This window comes from Rhipicephalus microplus, unplaced genomic scaffold, assembly GCF_043290135.1.
Source record: "Rhipicephalus microplus isolate Deutch F79 unplaced genomic scaffold, USDA_Rmic scaffold_34, whole genome shotgun sequence".
Classification (NCBI taxonomy): Eukaryota; Metazoa; Arthropoda; class Arachnida; order Ixodida; family Ixodidae; genus Rhipicephalus; species Rhipicephalus microplus.
In genome coordinates, this window is record NW_027464607.1 from 4697995 (window position 1) to 4714844 (window position 16850).

General features: G+C 42.7%; 1 protein-coding gene and 1 non-coding gene across 2 annotated transcripts in view; one reads left to right on the forward strand and one right to left on the reverse strand.

The window, feature by feature from the left end:
• The window catches only part of LOC119165910 (golgin subfamily A member 1), a 687968-nt gene that overhangs the window by 418367 nt on the left and 252751 nt on the right, over positions 1 to 16850 (forward strand). The gene's annotated exons all lie outside the window — the stretch shown is intronic.
• TRNAA-CGC (transfer RNA alanine (anticodon CGC)) lies at positions 5954 to 6026 on the reverse strand. The gene has a single exon. It is a non-coding gene; the product is annotated as a tRNA-Ala (tRNA).

Genomic DNA, 16850 nt, shown 5'->3' on the forward strand with positions numbered 1-16850 from the left:
CGCTGCGTAGTGGCCATAAAAAGGGTGAACCTGGCCTGCAACAACTGCGGCACGACACTTTTCTCGGCCCATGCTCACCCTTATACATGTACCAGGTGCTGCTCGGATTCCTCGCTGTCGCGGCGAACATCGACGGGGCAGTGGAACACGGCATCACCGAATCTTGGCCAGGACCTATCGCAACTGATCTGCAGTCATCGAATTGTGCTTTCCATGGACCACGGGATGATTTGCTGCAACCTGCGTGTGATCTCTGGCACACCGAGACCAATTCTGCGCATCGTGAAACGTTTTCGTTTTCGCTGTGTAGTGGCCATAAAAAGGGTCAACCTGGCCTGCAACAACTGCGGCACGACACTTTTCTCGGCCCATGCTCATCCTTATACATGTACCAGGTTAGTTACCTAGGTGGAACTAAATGTTATCGCTCCAACAATCCTATGTTTTTGAAAGTGTCGTGCCCCATTAACAAGTGACAACTTTTATGTTGTCTTAATTATGTGAGCGTGTGTTTTATTGATGCTGTGCTCTTTTTGCTTTGCGATGGATGCTTGATGCTTTCTCAATTTTTGATACTTTTATCTGGTGACGTAGAGTTAAATACAGGACCCATGAGTGCGGCAGAGCGTGAGCAAATAACGAACATTAAGAGGATTCTTCTAGAGATGCAAACGGGCCAGGAAACTGTGCTTGCGAAGTTAACAGAGATTACAATTAAACAAAGTTAACTGGAATCTAAAATAATGAATTTAATACAGAAAACAAACCTTGTGGAAAGTCGCATCACTCGTGTGGAAAAAATTGAATGCAAATTATTGGCGAAAGTGGACGAATTAGAGAATAGAACCCGTAGACAGAACTTGGTTGTTTTTGGTGTGCCTAATACGGAAAGAAATGACACTTAGGAAATGTCAGAAAACCTAATTAAAGGAATATGCAAGGATGCGATGAAACTCGACGACATATCAATTGAGCGGGCTCACCGCATAGAGGCTTTTAAGGAAATTAAGAACCGGCCCATTGTAGCGTGCTTTTCGCAGTGGAAGGCTAGAGAAACTGTCTTTAAAAATGCTTTCAAGCTAAAGGGTACTTCGTACAGTATTTCCAAGGATTTCAGCCAGGCTGTGCAGGAAAAAAGGCAACAGCTGTGGAACTATGCGAAAGATAAAAGAGAATGCAAAGAAAACCGTGTACGTCTGAGTTATGATAAACTGATTATCAATGGGCAAGCTTTTGTCTGGGATAGCGACACGCAGATGGTGGTTCCAGTGAGGGCGCATGCGCAAATGGATAGAGGCAAATGACCTACACTAAATTCTGTTTCCCTCAACGAAAATACAGAGGGTTGCTCACTGCCTGAACGGCTTTCTGTTCTGCTAGTAAATTGTCGCAGCATAAAAAATAAAGTCGATAGCTTCATGTCCTTGATAGCTACCATTAAGCCCCATATTGTAATGGGCACTGAATCATGGTTGGACGACTCTGTGTGTAATGTGGAAATCTTTCGGCCAGGTTTTACTGTCTATCGGAAAGATAGACATGGTCATGTCGGGGGAGTGTTTCTTTTAATATTAAATACATTGCCAAGCACTGAATTTTTTTATTGAAAACGACTCGGAATCTGTCTGGTGCCTCGTGAATTTACCCATCTGTCTGGTGCCTCGTGAATTAGGGAAACAATGTCGCGTTTGGGACATTCTATCGCCCACCGGGCAGAAGCGAGTCGTTCAGTTTACTGTCCGATGTGCTATCTGTTATGCCTAACAGAGTATTTCTTGGGGTAGATTTTAACTTGCCGAAGTTTAGATGGAGTGCTGGATGTGGTATTGGTGACGGTTCCCGTATCTACTTAGAGTTTGAAGAACTGCTCGGATTGTATGACTTACAACAGTACGTGCTGGAACCTACACGAGAAAACTCAATCTTAGACTTGGTGCTTTGCGATGAACAAGTCCTCTACTCAATAAATAGTCTCTGGGGTACCACAAGACTCAGTTATTAGACCCACTCTTTTTTCCCTGTACGTTAACGATTTTCCCTCCATCCTACTATATTCAGAAGCTTTAATGTACGCAGACGATACGGCTCTAATCTTTGTTGGTGACAGCTTAAAAGACATCGAAGATAAAATTAACGAAGAGTTACAAAGAGTACAAGTATAAAATTAACGAAGAGTTACAGAGAGTACAAGTATGGTTTAAATGAAACCACCTAAATATCAACTCAGAGAAAACTAAATACATGGTCTTTCACTCTAGGAAAAAAGAACTCGACTTTGCAGGTTTCAACTTGGTTTTAGATACGGCACTGCTACAGCCAGTAGCCTCGTTTAAGTACTTAGAGGTCATGTTTGACTCGGACATGAACTGGAAATCGCATATAGAAAAGACATGCTCCAAGCTAGCATATGGGTGTCACAGGCTACTAAAAGCCCATGAATGTTTTGGCGCTTCTATTTTGCGCATCCTATATTTTGCATTCGTGCACAGTCACTTGAGCTACTGTATAGCATCGTGGAGCAGTACATATAAAACTCATTTGAAATGTATTAGCCGCCTGCAAAAGAGGGCAGTCCGGATTATTACATACTCAAACAGGACGGATACTGCAAAACCACTGTTTCTAATGATGCGTGTACTTCCACTGGACTCTGTTCACGTGTCTAGTGTTGCTGATATAGTGCATGGAATAATAAAACGCGATGACCCATTCCCATTAAGCACCTTTACGTTACCCGCGCGCTGTACAAGAGCTGCAGCGAATCACTGTTTTAATTTACCGGTAGCCAGAAATGCCTACGGTCGAAGACTCATAGAATTTCACGGCGCTCTCATATGGAATGCGATACCAATTGATGTGAAAGAGGCTAGAAATTTTTCATTGGTCATGAAGCATGCACTTCATGCGAACTTTCCAAGTAATACGTCTGCATAGGCATTTAGTATTAATATTATTATTATTATTATGATTAGTATTATTCTAGTGCTATTATTATTCTGTGCTATAAGTAGCTATGTTCTGCGCTATGTTTCTTTGTATAGTTCAATCATGTGTTTTTTTGCTTTTTTTTCTCTTTTAAACATTGTATCCTGTTTGATGTCCTTTGTCGCTGTGTAACCGCTTGCGCAAGTATGTAGGTATGTCACACAAATGGTCTTTCTACTAGCCAGTTAGGCTATGGGACCAAACAAGTGTTTGCGAAGTTTTTTGTTAGATGGATGTAAAAGTTACAATAAAAAAAAACTAAAAAAGAACTAAAAAACTTAGTATCAGCGATTACCGTGTGCCCAGGTATTAGCGACCACAGGGATGTTGTCGCCGAGCTTAGCGCACAGCGTGTACGAACATCTCAGGCTCCACGAAGAAGTGTTCAGCTATGACAGAGGAGATTATGTTGCTATTAGAACTGAACTAGAAAATTTCTTCCCTACTTTCCAGCTTGTGTCGAAAGCACGCTGCCCATTGGCTCTGTGGTAAACATTTCGTGACAAAATGCTTGGATTGGTTGAAAGTCATGTTCAATGTAGGTACTTGCGTAAAAAGAAATCGCATAAACCTTGTTTTAACGCAGAAATATACAAAATTGTCAGGAAAGCTAGACGCGCTTATAAAATATTTTCTGCTAATGCTAGTTTGGTAAACCACAATCACTTAGATGAAATAAATAATTTATTAAAAGTAACAGTTAAATCTGCGAAAGATTTTTGCTTTGTTAAATTAGGCAAAGACCTAAAAGAAAACCCGAAGGCATTCTGGAAGTATGTCAAGCAGAACCAAAAAGAAGATATATCTATACCAGCCTTAACTGTCGACGGCAAAGCAGTGACGTCAGACTACCAGAGGGCAGAATGTTTTAATCAATATTTTCAATCAGTTTTTTCGCATGAAACTGCCGAGCAGGCATCGCTTCTAAACAATGCCGCCCAGAGCAATATTATGCCAGACATACAAATTGATGTTAGTGGCGTCGATTCATTATTACGCCGCTTAGATGCAACAAAAGCCATTGGACCTGGTGGACTGTCCGCAGTAGTTCTCGAAGAGTGTCATGACGTTATTGCTCCATATTTAAGTATCATCTATGAACTCTCCCTCGAAACTGGTCTTATTCCCCAAGATCGGAAGACAGCAAACGTTACACCCGTTTTCAAATCTGGAGATAAGAACTCAGAGAAAATTACAGACTGATCTCATTAACGTCTGTATGTTGCAAAATATTTGAACACATTTTACATACCAATATATTAAAATTCCTTGATTCAGACGCTTTCTTTACTCCCTCCCAGCACGGTTTTCGAAAAGGTTATTCCTGTAACACACAACTAATAAAATTTCAGCATTTCGTATCCAAAGCTATTGATAACAATAGTCGTGTAGACGCGGTTTTTATAGATTTCCAAAAAGCATTTGACATTGTGTCCCATAAGCTCTTGGATGTAAGGTTTGATGCATTGGGCATAAATAAAAAGGTTCAAAAGTGCATACGTAATTATTTGAATAATAGTACCCAGTCCCCAAGATTGGTAGTACCCAGTACCCAGTCTTAAATATTGTCAAATCTTCGTCCATAGCAGTAACTTCGGGCGTTGTCCAAGGGAGCGTTTTAGGACCCTTACTGTTCCTAATCTACATAAACAACATAGTTGAAAACATTACATCACCCATAAAATTATTTGCTGACGACCGCATCATATACAGAGAAATCACGACTGAATCTGATACTTGCGTTTTTCAAACCGACCTAGATCACATAGCGGACTGGTGTAAAGAATGGAAAATGAATTTAAACATTAAAAAGTGTTTCAGTGTAAGCTTCTCAAGGAAAATATCCAAATCATTTTATCAATATAACATCTATGGCATACTTATTAACACACACTGCGATTTAAGTATCTCGGTGTTCATTTTACTGAATCATTTACATGGAACAAACACATTGACACGGCCATAGCAAAAGCTAGTAGGATGTTATACTTTATTCAAAAGAATTTCAAACAGGCGATGCGCGAAATCAAGGAAACTTTATATTTTTTGCAGGTCAGGTCCATAATTGATTATGCATGCGTAGTATGGGACTCCCACCAAGATTATCTTATAAATAAAATAGAAAAACTTCAGAATCAAGCGGCAAGGTTTGTTTTAAATAATTATAGCACCTACGCCAGCGTTTCACAAATGAAGGCCACTTTGGGATGGGATCTGGTATGTGTACGTAGACAGAAACTACGGCTTAAACTGTTGCACCAGATTTATTACTCTAACACAGGAATCAATCACCATAGCTACCTTGTTCAACCCCCCTACACATCCACTCGCTGTGACAATAGCAAAAAGATATCTACCTTCAAATGCAGATCCAGTACTTTTTTCCACTCATTCTTTCCAAAAACAATAAGAGAGTGGAACAGCTTAAGTGACGACTTGGTTAATATAACAAATAATAATTTATTTTTTTCTATGCTGTGAAATTCTTCTTGCAGTATGTATGTTCTGTGTGCATGAAAATGTATTTTTTGATGCATTACTATGTTCTGATAAATGTGGTGGTGGTTCTTTTTTATTTTTATTTTCTTATGTGCATTATGTATTTTGCTACGAATTCCTTTGTACTGTCTGTTTTTTGTTCCCCCCCCTACGTAATACCTATATGGCGATGTAGGTACTCTGTAAATAAATAAATGAATGTGTGGTGTCAAGTAGCACGTGAACTTATTACGAGCGGGCAGCTGACCAATATTCCCTCGTATACAACCTAATGACACCAAGTCTGCCAGTACGAGACCCTCGTTAATGAATAAGGGAAAGAAGTGTATACCCAAGGGCTCGTTTTTTCGTGTTTTGACACAATATTAATGAGATCTAACAGACAGTAATGCCAAGGAATGTATTGAGGAAGTTATTAGAACAAATGGAATGTAAATGAGAAGAAAGAAAAGTGGGTGAAAAAATAACCAGCCGTGAGCAGGAATCGAACCTACTACCTTCGAATAGCGCGTTCGATGCTCTAACCACTGAGCTATCACAGCGGCCTTCCCTCCATCCACTTTTTTGGATTTATATGTGAATTTAGAAGTAGGAGTGTCAGTCAGCGCCATCTATAAGCCAAGTGGCGAGTGTGAAACACCCTTTTATGCGCATGTGTGGCGTCACGTAGCACGTAAACTTATTACGAGCGGGCAGCTGACCAATAGTCCCTCGTACACAACCTAATGACACCAAGTCTGCCAGTACGAGACCCTTGTTAATAAACAAGGGAAAGAAGTGTATACCTAAGGGCTTGTTTTTCCATGTTTTGACACAATATTAATGAGATCTAACAGGCAGTAATGCCAAGGAATGTATAGGGTAAGTTATTAGAACAAATGGAGTGTAAATAAGAAGAAAGAAAAGTGGGTGAAAAAATAACCAGCCGTGAGCACGAATCAAACCTACGACCTTCGAATAATGCGTTCTATGCTCTAACCACTGAGCTATCACAGCGGCCTTGTTGTTACTTACATGGACAACACTTGACAATATTTCGTTACGCACTGCTTGTAGGACACCGCCACCATGTCGTGCATCGCGATCAAAGCGATACACAGCGAAATGGTTAGCTTGGTCAATTAACTCGTTAACTTGCATGTTTGGATGCAGCCATGTCTTTAATGCTATTATATCAGGATCGCAGGTGTAGATGTACGATGTTAAGCACTCATGCTTGCTTATAATGCTACAAATGTTACAGTGTATCGAAGATATTTTTGGTGCATGATTCGCACCGCCCCTCTCCAGCTCCTAGCTTTCAACACGTGCCTGAGGTGACGGTTGAGAAGTACCAATGGAGTCTGTGCCTGCCTGCCCATTGGGGGTACTAGCAAGGTGGTTAGTCTCTTGCGACGGCGAGCATTGGATAACTTTGTCGGCTACACAGTCATACATATACGTTAGCTTGTTTATGACTAGCTTGTTGTACCTAAGCTGATATTTGGGGGAATCGGGAAGGCCTTTTGCATAATCTAAAAGTTTTTTTCTTAGATTACGTGTACCGGCGGAGTAATCCTCACTGATTACAATGTTTTATTCTTTCAATAGTGTTCGGGCGGCAAGAATTTTATCCTTAATTTTGAAACTAGTAAATTTTGCTATAATGGGGCGGCTTGTGTTTGGCAAGTATTTGCCGAGTCGATGTGCGTGTTCAATCGCATTATGGGGCAGGTTGTCGATTGTGTCATTGAGGCATTTTAGAATCTTTTTCTCTGATTCATCCCACGATTCGCGAGAGTCTGAGATTCCTCGAAAGATAATGTTGCTGTGCCTTGACTGGCCTTCTGACTCGTTCAAACGTTTAACATGACATCCTGAACTTTGCGGTCAATACATTCATAGAAAAATTAAAGGAATTATATTACCATAACTTCTCTCGGATTACCCACTGCCCATCTTAAAAAATTAGAGAGCCATGGATGACATGAGACCTGTTGCATCAAATAATTGAAAAGAATGGAATTTATAATGCATTTCCAGTTTCTCGTGACTCTCAACTACTTAGCATCTTCAAAAATTTCTTAATCATCTAAATAAAGTTATTCAAAAGGCTAGACAAAACTATTTTCATAACATTTTTATGTAATCAGCTGGTAATTCTGCTTCTACATGGAAAAACATCAATAAAGTACTAGAAACACCCAACTCAAATAGTGTAATTACAGAAATTAGAATTACTGGTTGTATTAGGGGTAGTAACCTATCCAATACATATAACTACTATCTAGTAAACTTAGCTTTTCCAGAAACATGTCTTCATGACACGTCATAAGTTTCGAATATAAACGCCCAAGTACCGTGTTTGTAAGACCTACTTGTGAAAACGAGGTATATAAAACAATCATGCAGCTTAGTAAATGTTGTGATTGTTTTGATTTTCAAATCAAATCAATTATTTATGCTGCTGAAATAATTGCCCAACCACTTTTTGTAATCATTACCTTTTGTCTCGCGAAAGGAATTTTTCCGCTGATACTTCAAACTACTAAAGTGTGGATCTTGTACGAAAATAGAGATAAAAATAATTGAGCAAATTATAGACCCATCTCAATTTCGCCACTATTTTCTAAAATTAAAAAAATCTTCATCCCCAGCTGGAATAATTTATTAACTAACATAATATATTACGTGACGCACACTACGGCTTTGGGAAAAAATAGATCGACTGAGCTTAATTGCTCTACTTGATCAGAAAGAGTTTATTCTGAATAGCATAGAGTGTAAACAACTAGTACTCAGTATATTTCTTGATTTCAGCAAGCCCTTTAACTCTCTAAATAGACAGTTATTTCTACGTAAGCTAGATTTATACGATGTACGAGGATTTGTCTTGGATTTGTTTGACTCATACCTAAGTGAAAGAAAACATTACGTGTGTATAAACAATTTTTCTTCGACGACTAAATTAAACTACAGTAGACTCCCAATAAATGAAACTCGGTTTAACGAAAATGCCTCATTAACGGAACTAAATGGGCTCATATGGCTGGATTTTTATGTGTTGCGCAGTAAAAGTCATCGGTTAATCAAAACAGTGTTGATTGGTCACCTGCGGTTAAACGGCACAAACTCTAAACACAGCATAGACTCTTTCAAGCCAAAGATAGTCTCACAACCATGGCAACACCTCGAGATTGAGACAAGTTAATCCAGTAGCCATTTTCGCTTGTGACTGTGGGAGCTGAGTCGGCGAGTCAATTGTGCGTTAGGCCTAAAGTCTGAATCAGGAGTGTTATTTCGACGCGTTGGAAAGAAAGCGGCCACACCATGCACTCTCGTTTGATAAAAAAGCTGCAAATTCTTCAGGAGCTCGATCGAAGGGGCCTGCCCAAGACGAACGTGGCGAAAAAATACATACCAAAATCGACGCTGTCGTGGATCTGGAAAGACAGAGAAAAGATTGAAGGCACTGTTAAGAATGGGACCTTTATATCTAAACAGATGTGGACTATGCCTTATGAACAACTAGAGAAAATTCTTTTTCTGTACAAGCATGCACAGAGTTCCCATTTGCCCATAAACGGACCGATTCTCGAGCAGCAAGCTCGAGAGATCGTCACGCAAATGGGTGTTAAGAAGTTTGTCCTAAGTAACGGATGGCTCAGCCGTTTCAAAACACGCCATGGCCTAGTCTTCGAGACGATAGTTATAGCGCGAGAACAAAACGACGACACACAGACAAGAAGGACACGAAAGACACGAGTGCTAACTTTCAACTGAGTTTATTGTGCAGAGCGCGAAAATATATAGAGGAGATAGTAACCATTTGACAAAAACCATATGGCACAAAAAGCAGAACATGAGTAAGAGAAAAACAAAAACAAAAAACAATAGCACAGAAAAACGGCAAAGAAAAATCTAAAATGAAATGAAACAGAAAAGTAAAGATAATATAACTACTTGCGCACACCGAAGCCTTCAAGGAACCTTAGTTTCTTCTTGGACAGAGCCATGAAGGGCTTGCTCTTGCAAAGCACCTGGTCGCGTGCCATCTGCGCGGCCTCGACAATGACTCGGGTGCGCTCCTCTTTGTGCTTGTACAGCGTCGCTGTGTCCTTGAAAAGGGGGACACAATTGCATTCAGTGCAGTGCTGAGCAAGAAAACCATCTTTCCCGTTTCTAACATTGTTAGCATGTTCTCTCAGCCGTTCGTTCAGACACCTTCCGGTCGTTCCGACATAACAAGCACCGCATGAAAGGGGGGTCCTATAGACAACTTTTCGGGAGCATGCCGCATACCTGTTTCTATGTTGAACTCTGCATTTGGTTGATGACTGCGTTTTCAGGGGGTTTGTAGATTTGGTGAGGCTGATTAATTTGAACGGTGCCGAGAACAGGACACAAACTTCAACACGTTTTCCGATTTTCTCTAGCCTGTGAGATATCTGGTGTTTCTTTGTGTCGTCGTTTATCTCTGTGTCGTCGTTTTGTTCTCGCGCTATAACTATCGTCATGCTGTACCAACTAGCCCAAGCGTCCACACTTCTAGTCTTCGAACCAATCTCAGGTGAGAGTGGTGCAGTCAACGGGGACATTTGCACTGACTGGCAACAGGGGTGGCTTGAGGAAATTTTGATGAGCTTTGAGCCACGAGACGTCTTCAACGTCGATGAGATGGGTCTTTTTTATAATGTGCTTCTATCAAAGACTCTCACCTACAAAGGCGAAGCCTGTAGGGAAGGAAAACACAGTAAAGATCGCATCACTGTGCTGGTGCGTGCAAACATGGCAGGAGATGAGAAATTGAAGCTGTTGGTAATAGGAAAATCAAAGCATCCACATTGTTTCAAAGGTGTTTGACAATCGCTCCTTGCGTACTATGGGAACGGAAGAGCGTGGATGACCGTGGCCATTCTCGAAAACTGGCTTCGGGAGAAAGACACAAGATTTACAAGGCAAGGCAGGAAGATTGTCTTCATTGTGGATAATTGCCCAGCCCCACGGTCTGGTTCAAGGACTCCAAGACATCACTCTGGCGTTCTCACCAGCTAATGCAACGGATGTGATCCAGCCGTTGGATCAAGTGTTTATTCAGAACAATAAAGTTCATTACCACAGACAATTGCTCCATCAAATGCTGTTTAAAGCAGGCAGCGGGAAATGCTACAGCATAAATTTATTGGCAGCCATCCACATTTCGGCTTGTGCCTTGGAGCAAGTGAAGGCAACAATACAAATGTTTTCACCATGCTGGCTTTCAAGCACAAGAAAGCATTACCTGATGAAGAAAAAAGCCCTGGTGATGCCGACATTGAGAGAATATTCAGTCAAGTCGTGCCCCCTGCCCCTTTCATGCTGGAGGACTACGAATCAATTTATGAAAATGTTCGTACCTGTCGTGAAGAGACTGTCGAGGAAATGATTGCCAAAGTCCAAGATGAGGATCAACCTTCCGGCGATGAATGTGATGACAATACTGCCAGTGCAGTCGTGCCACCAGACCGATCAGCTGAAAAGGCTGTTGAACTTTTGCAGCGCTATTTCGAGCATGAGACCTGTCCAGAATTTCTAGCTAGTTTGTCAGGCATGGGTGCATACCTTGTGAAAAAACAGCTCAAGCTTGCCGAACAAACCACTCTTCACTCCTTTTTTTCTCCTTCTCATCCTCATGAGTAAGGGGATCGAGGTTTGTGCAATTTGAATAAAGGTCTTGATTCACTAAATAAGTGTATTTTGCTTAAATGAAACTTCTGATAAACGGAACAGTTTTATGGATCCCCTTCGAGTTCCGTTTAAGAGGAGTTGATTGCATCTAGGAGTGCCTCAGGGCAATACTTTAGGTTCGTTTTTGTTTAAATTATACATAAATGACATTGTAAATATAGATCCTTCAGAAAAGTTTGTTATTTATGCTGACAATACAAGCGCATTTTTTGCGCATGATGACATTTACCAGCTCATAGAAAGAGGAAATAATATACAATCGAGCCCGCTTATAACGAACCTGAGCGTGACCCGGCATCCGTTCGCTGTATCCCGAAGTTCGTAGTAAATTAAACACAGCTTTTAAAAAAAGTTGTGTGTGAAAACACGAACTTTTTTTGCCCCGAAAAGTACGTGATGCACGTGTTTCAAAGAGCAGAACGGATAAGGGCAGTTTCGAGTTTATTTAAAACAGCAGGATGCTCTGCTCGTTCGTCGAGGCCTGTGGCATAAGCTGCATGAGGTATTGGCTCCAAAGTTTCTTCGTTTTCGCAATCAGATCGCTCCAAATACCTCTCGTCATGTACGTCATTCACAATGCCCCACTCCGTGCATGGTTTTACAGTGTCGGCAACATCATCGGCTGTAATTAAACCATCCCAATAAATGTCCCACCTGCTCTATCAGGTTGGAGTCGACGACGCGCTGCCACAAATTGCCACTGCAGTTCGAAAGCTTCAGGCTCAGCATCGAACCCGCCATCGACAGTCGGCCTCCCAAAAACAGTTTTGCGCGCATGTAGCCGTCATCGCCGCCCACGAAATATTCACCATCTCCACAGCTGAATACCGGGACGAAGCGGCAACTTGGCTGCCAGGTGGTCAACAGCTATGAGCAAGCGCTCCGCAACGCGGCATCTAACGCGCTGATTACGCTCAAGCCAAGCGGTCACACTCTCGACGTTTTGTTGAGCGGCAGGAAAAAGCGTGCTAGTCCTCCCGTCGGCCATCCTGACCACACATGCATACCAAGAGCGAGCAAGACGCGCACACGCGACACGCATGCCAGAATTCATGGAACAGCTCTGGGCCTGTTTCCAGTCAGAAAACGAAACTAATTCGAGCCAGTGTGGCGGGCGTGGCGTAACAGTGCAGACTGGTGAAGGGGTTGTGATCAAGAGAGCAGAGCAGACTTGCGAGAGAAGGGCAAGGAGTTGCGATAAGGAGAGGGGGCCATGCTTCGGGAGGGCGACCTTGAAAACCAAAACCCACGGGAAAGAGACAGGTTGGGTAGCTTGCTTGAAAGGTTCGCGAAACTCGCATGTAGAAAAACTTGGAAAGAGTGCCTGTGCGCGCAGAAGTCAAAGCATGACCGCCTGGATCGGTGCACGCGGAAGTGTTTGAAGAATAGGTGGTCGTGGTCACAAAATCCTTTTGTTGCTCCGGCGCGCTTGCCTGGCCTCTCGAACTTCAATATTTCGCGATTCATTCCCCGCAAATTAACAGCCGTTTTTGCGCTTCCGCACACGCACAGAAGGCATGCTGAATCGAGTGCGAAGTGAGCGAGAATAAGTCCTAAACACAAAATGAATCTCAAATTATCAGAGTCAGTGGGATAGCGTTTTGCGCGTGCACTAGACGCAGATTATTGGATACGGTTGGTGGCCGACGATGTCGGCAAACGGTCTGGTCACTCCAAGCTGGCGACGCCAACGACAGTACCAGTGATCAAAAACAGGGTAAATCGCCGACTGGTCTTCAAAAGATCGGTGGCAGTGTGAAAACACGAGCCTCGCCTAGCGATGCATTGTGCTCAGAGTAGGGGGCGGTCAAAGGACAGAGGGGTGCATAACAAAAAGTAGTCGGGGCATAGAGGAAGGAAACGGCTTTTTTTCCTCCATGGGTTGGGGAGAGTGGCAACTAGAGGGACGCGGAGGCAGGGTCGGCGTTTAACAATAAGAATGCATGGGCACTTTGCCGATGTCTGATCGGTGGTCGAAATTGGTTTCCCGGGAAGTCGGCAGACCGCTGACTTTGTTCGCTGGAACAGGTGAGCGGTGCTCAGAGACGTTTGTTGTGTGATTTTTCGCCATTGAACCAATGTATATTTTCATGCTCACGTGGATATTGTTCATTTTAAGTGAAAGTTCGTTTTAAATGGGGTCGTTATATGTGGGCTCGACTGTATTAGAGAAGATATATAAGTAGGTATGTTCCAATGGGCTCTCGAGTAAAAGGCCAGCAGGTACAATAAATTTCTCTGCTTTATCTTAATAACAATTTGATTCAAATGGTGGATAATGTGAAAACATTACTTGTCGTATTTTCTAATAGCATGCTACAGGACACAGAAGTACAGAAAGTAGCGACAGAAATGGCTTGTGTACTTGGTAGAATTTATCACAACAATCATCTACTTCCAGTAAAAACAATATTTATTGTTTATCATTCTTTGTTTATGCCCTATGTTAACTATTGCTTTATAGTGTAGGTTGACACAATACAAACAAATATTGATAAGCTCAGTAGACTTCAAAATCAAGAAGTTTACCGTAATAAATGCCATCTTGTGCAAAGGGGCGAGCACCGTGCTCGTACACGTCTTGGTTTACCTCCATTACGCTCTATCCGAGCTGCCAGCTCATACCGCTGATAACACAGTTGGCCTCCACTACCCTCCTCCTTTCAATCCCACGAGACTACCCCCAGACCTCTAGGACTGTGCATATGGTTACATGCACACTCCCAGAGGCGTCTCGGAGTTTATGCATCCCACCCTGTAACTGTCTTTGAAGGTTCTGAGTCTTTCCTTTCAGCACATCATTAAGACCAGCATGAATAATGACGAGATTTTTGGCCTTCAAGCTGTCCTCTACAACCTTCTGAGCTTTGGCCAGTGCATCTACCATGCACTTCCCTGACTGGGCGTCCACCCTCACTCTCCCATCTTTCTTCACTGTTGTGAAAATGCAATCTCTAACGCTGACCACGTTAGAGTCCCCCATCATTAGGACCCTTCTACGCTCTAATCGCTGGCTTTCTGTTTGCTATGGTGACCCTGTTTACTTCATCTGTTTCTCTTTCTGCCGTGTTTATGTCGTGTTTATTTTATGCGCGAACTTGAGGACTGTAGTTTGTTGTTATTACTGTGCTTTGTTGCTTGTACTTATTGTTTATTTTCTTGCTTTGTTAACTGCGAAGCATTTTTAGCGAACTTCGGTGACTTTGCCCGTATATATCTATCTATCTAGCTGTCGACGACTTTTAGCTCTTCTGTCCGTTTCGATAATTGTGGCACGTTTCTTTCCTCAAGTTTTGTTATCACTACGTTTAGCGCAAACCGCACCTACGATGTTCGAGAAACTTCGAGGCTTTAGTAGATCCTTTCGTTAAGATTACGCCCACTTCGGGAACATCACAGATTATTCGGGAACCTACGTCGCAGCTAGCGATAACCCTGGAATATTCGATGGCGAGGGTATAAATGCCAAAAGGATTCGCCGATTGTCAGTTGATTGACCACCAACGCTCTGTTTGCCGCCATTAGTGCCAGTGTCATACTTTCCTTTTGCGCGGCCACAAGTTCAGCCTAAATCAACAGTTTTTTCTTGGACCTCAAGTCTGCTCCCTTCATTAGCGTCACTACCTCATGACATCTGGTGGAACTGCTGCTTCGTTCATGTACCGGGCACCCCCGTCCAGCCGTGAACCCAGCCCACGCCATGAATAAGACACCGATGCCAGCCACGAGAACCGAACGAGCCGCAGGTCGCAGGGTCTACCTCCGAAGTACGAGCCTCTGCAAGACAAGGCTTGGAAGACCAAGGCTATGACCTGAACCGTGGAAACGATTACAACTGCTGCGCCAGAGCCCGCGATCGGGGTGCAGCAGCCAAGGGAACTACCTATTTTCCATGGGTCATCATTCGAAGTCCGGGAGACCTGGCTAGAGACCTATGACCGAGTGGCTGCCCCCAACCACTGGGACATGGAAGAGAAGCTCCGACGTGTCTACTTTTATCTGGAAGACGCGGTAAGGACCTGGTTCAAGAATAGGAAGTCTGCCCTTCAAACATGGTATCTTTTCTGCAGTGTATTTCGGCAAATGTTCACGAGCGTTGCTCGCAAAGAGAAGACCGCTGTGTTGCTCGAGACCTGGGTGCAGCTGGCCAATGAAAATGTCATTTTCACAGAAGAAATGACCCACCTTTTCTGCCACACTGACCCCGACATGTCCGAGGAGAAGAAAGTCTGTTTGCTCATGCAAGGTGTAAAGCATGACCTCTTCGCTGGGTTGGTGTGAAAACCACCAAAAACCGTCCAAGAGTTTGTCTCAGAAGCCACGACAATTGAGAAGAATTTAGAAATGCGTACCTGCCAGTATGATTAATTGATGCAAAACAGCACAGCTGTTCACGCTCTCGGCTTCGACGACATATGTGAAACGAACCGAGCGATCGTACAGGAAGAGCTCCATAAATTGTTGCTGGCCTCACAGCATCCCGTCAACCCAATCGCCGACGTTGTATGCCACGAAGTCCAGCAATTTTTCCAGACACCCAAACCAGTGCAGGCTGAGCCACAAGCCATCAGCTATGCTGCTGCATAGCTCATGGCTTTTGGATCTATAGCTCATAGGATCTATACCAAAATTGGTATGGCATTACATGACTGTATGACAAGCATAAGTGACTAGTCATAACATCAAAATCAAGACACATATCTCTTAAAGGTCATGGTCTTGCTGCTCTTGCGGTGGTTTCCTTTGCATGATATAGCAAAACTGGTATGGTATGACATGACTGCATAGTGAACATAAGTGACCGGCCCTAACGTGGAAATTATGATAGGCATGTTATGTAAATCATAACCACATGCTACATTCATAGCGCACTCGCGACCGTTTCGCTAGCTTCGTACATACCAAATTTGGTATTACGTGACGTGAATGGATGCCGAAAGTATATGACACGTCCAAGCATGGTGATCGTGGCATGTATTTCTTGTAAGAACATGACTACATGCCATGCTCATGATGCGCTCGCGATTGTTTCGCTAGCTTCACACATACCAAATTTGGTATTACGTGACCTGAATGGATGACGAAAGTATATGACTGGTGCAAAGATGATAATCATGACTGCGTGTCATGTAAGACCATAACTACATGCCACGCTCATGATGTATTCGCGGCCATTTCGCTAGCTCTACATATATCAAACCTGGTATTCCACAACGTGAATGGATGACGAAGGTAAATGACATGTCCAAGCATGGTAATCATAATATGTGTGTCATGTAAAACATGACTACATGCTATGCTCATAGTACGCACTCATAGCGATTTCCTAGTTTAACATATACCAAATGTGGTATTACGTGACGTGAATAGACGTGAACACAAATACTAGGTGCTAACATGATAATTCTGACATGCGTGCCATGTAAGAACATGACTACATACCACACCCATGATGCGCTTGCAGTTGTTTCTCTAGCTTCACATACACCAAATTTGGTATTACGTGACATGTGTGGATGCGAACACAAAAATGCCAGGGGCTAACATGATAATCATTGAGATGAAAGTCTTGTACAGCATATTTTACGTGCCTACCACTGCTGGTGCTAGTACTGCAAACGTTAATGGTGCCGTCGTTATGCAACTATAAACAACATATT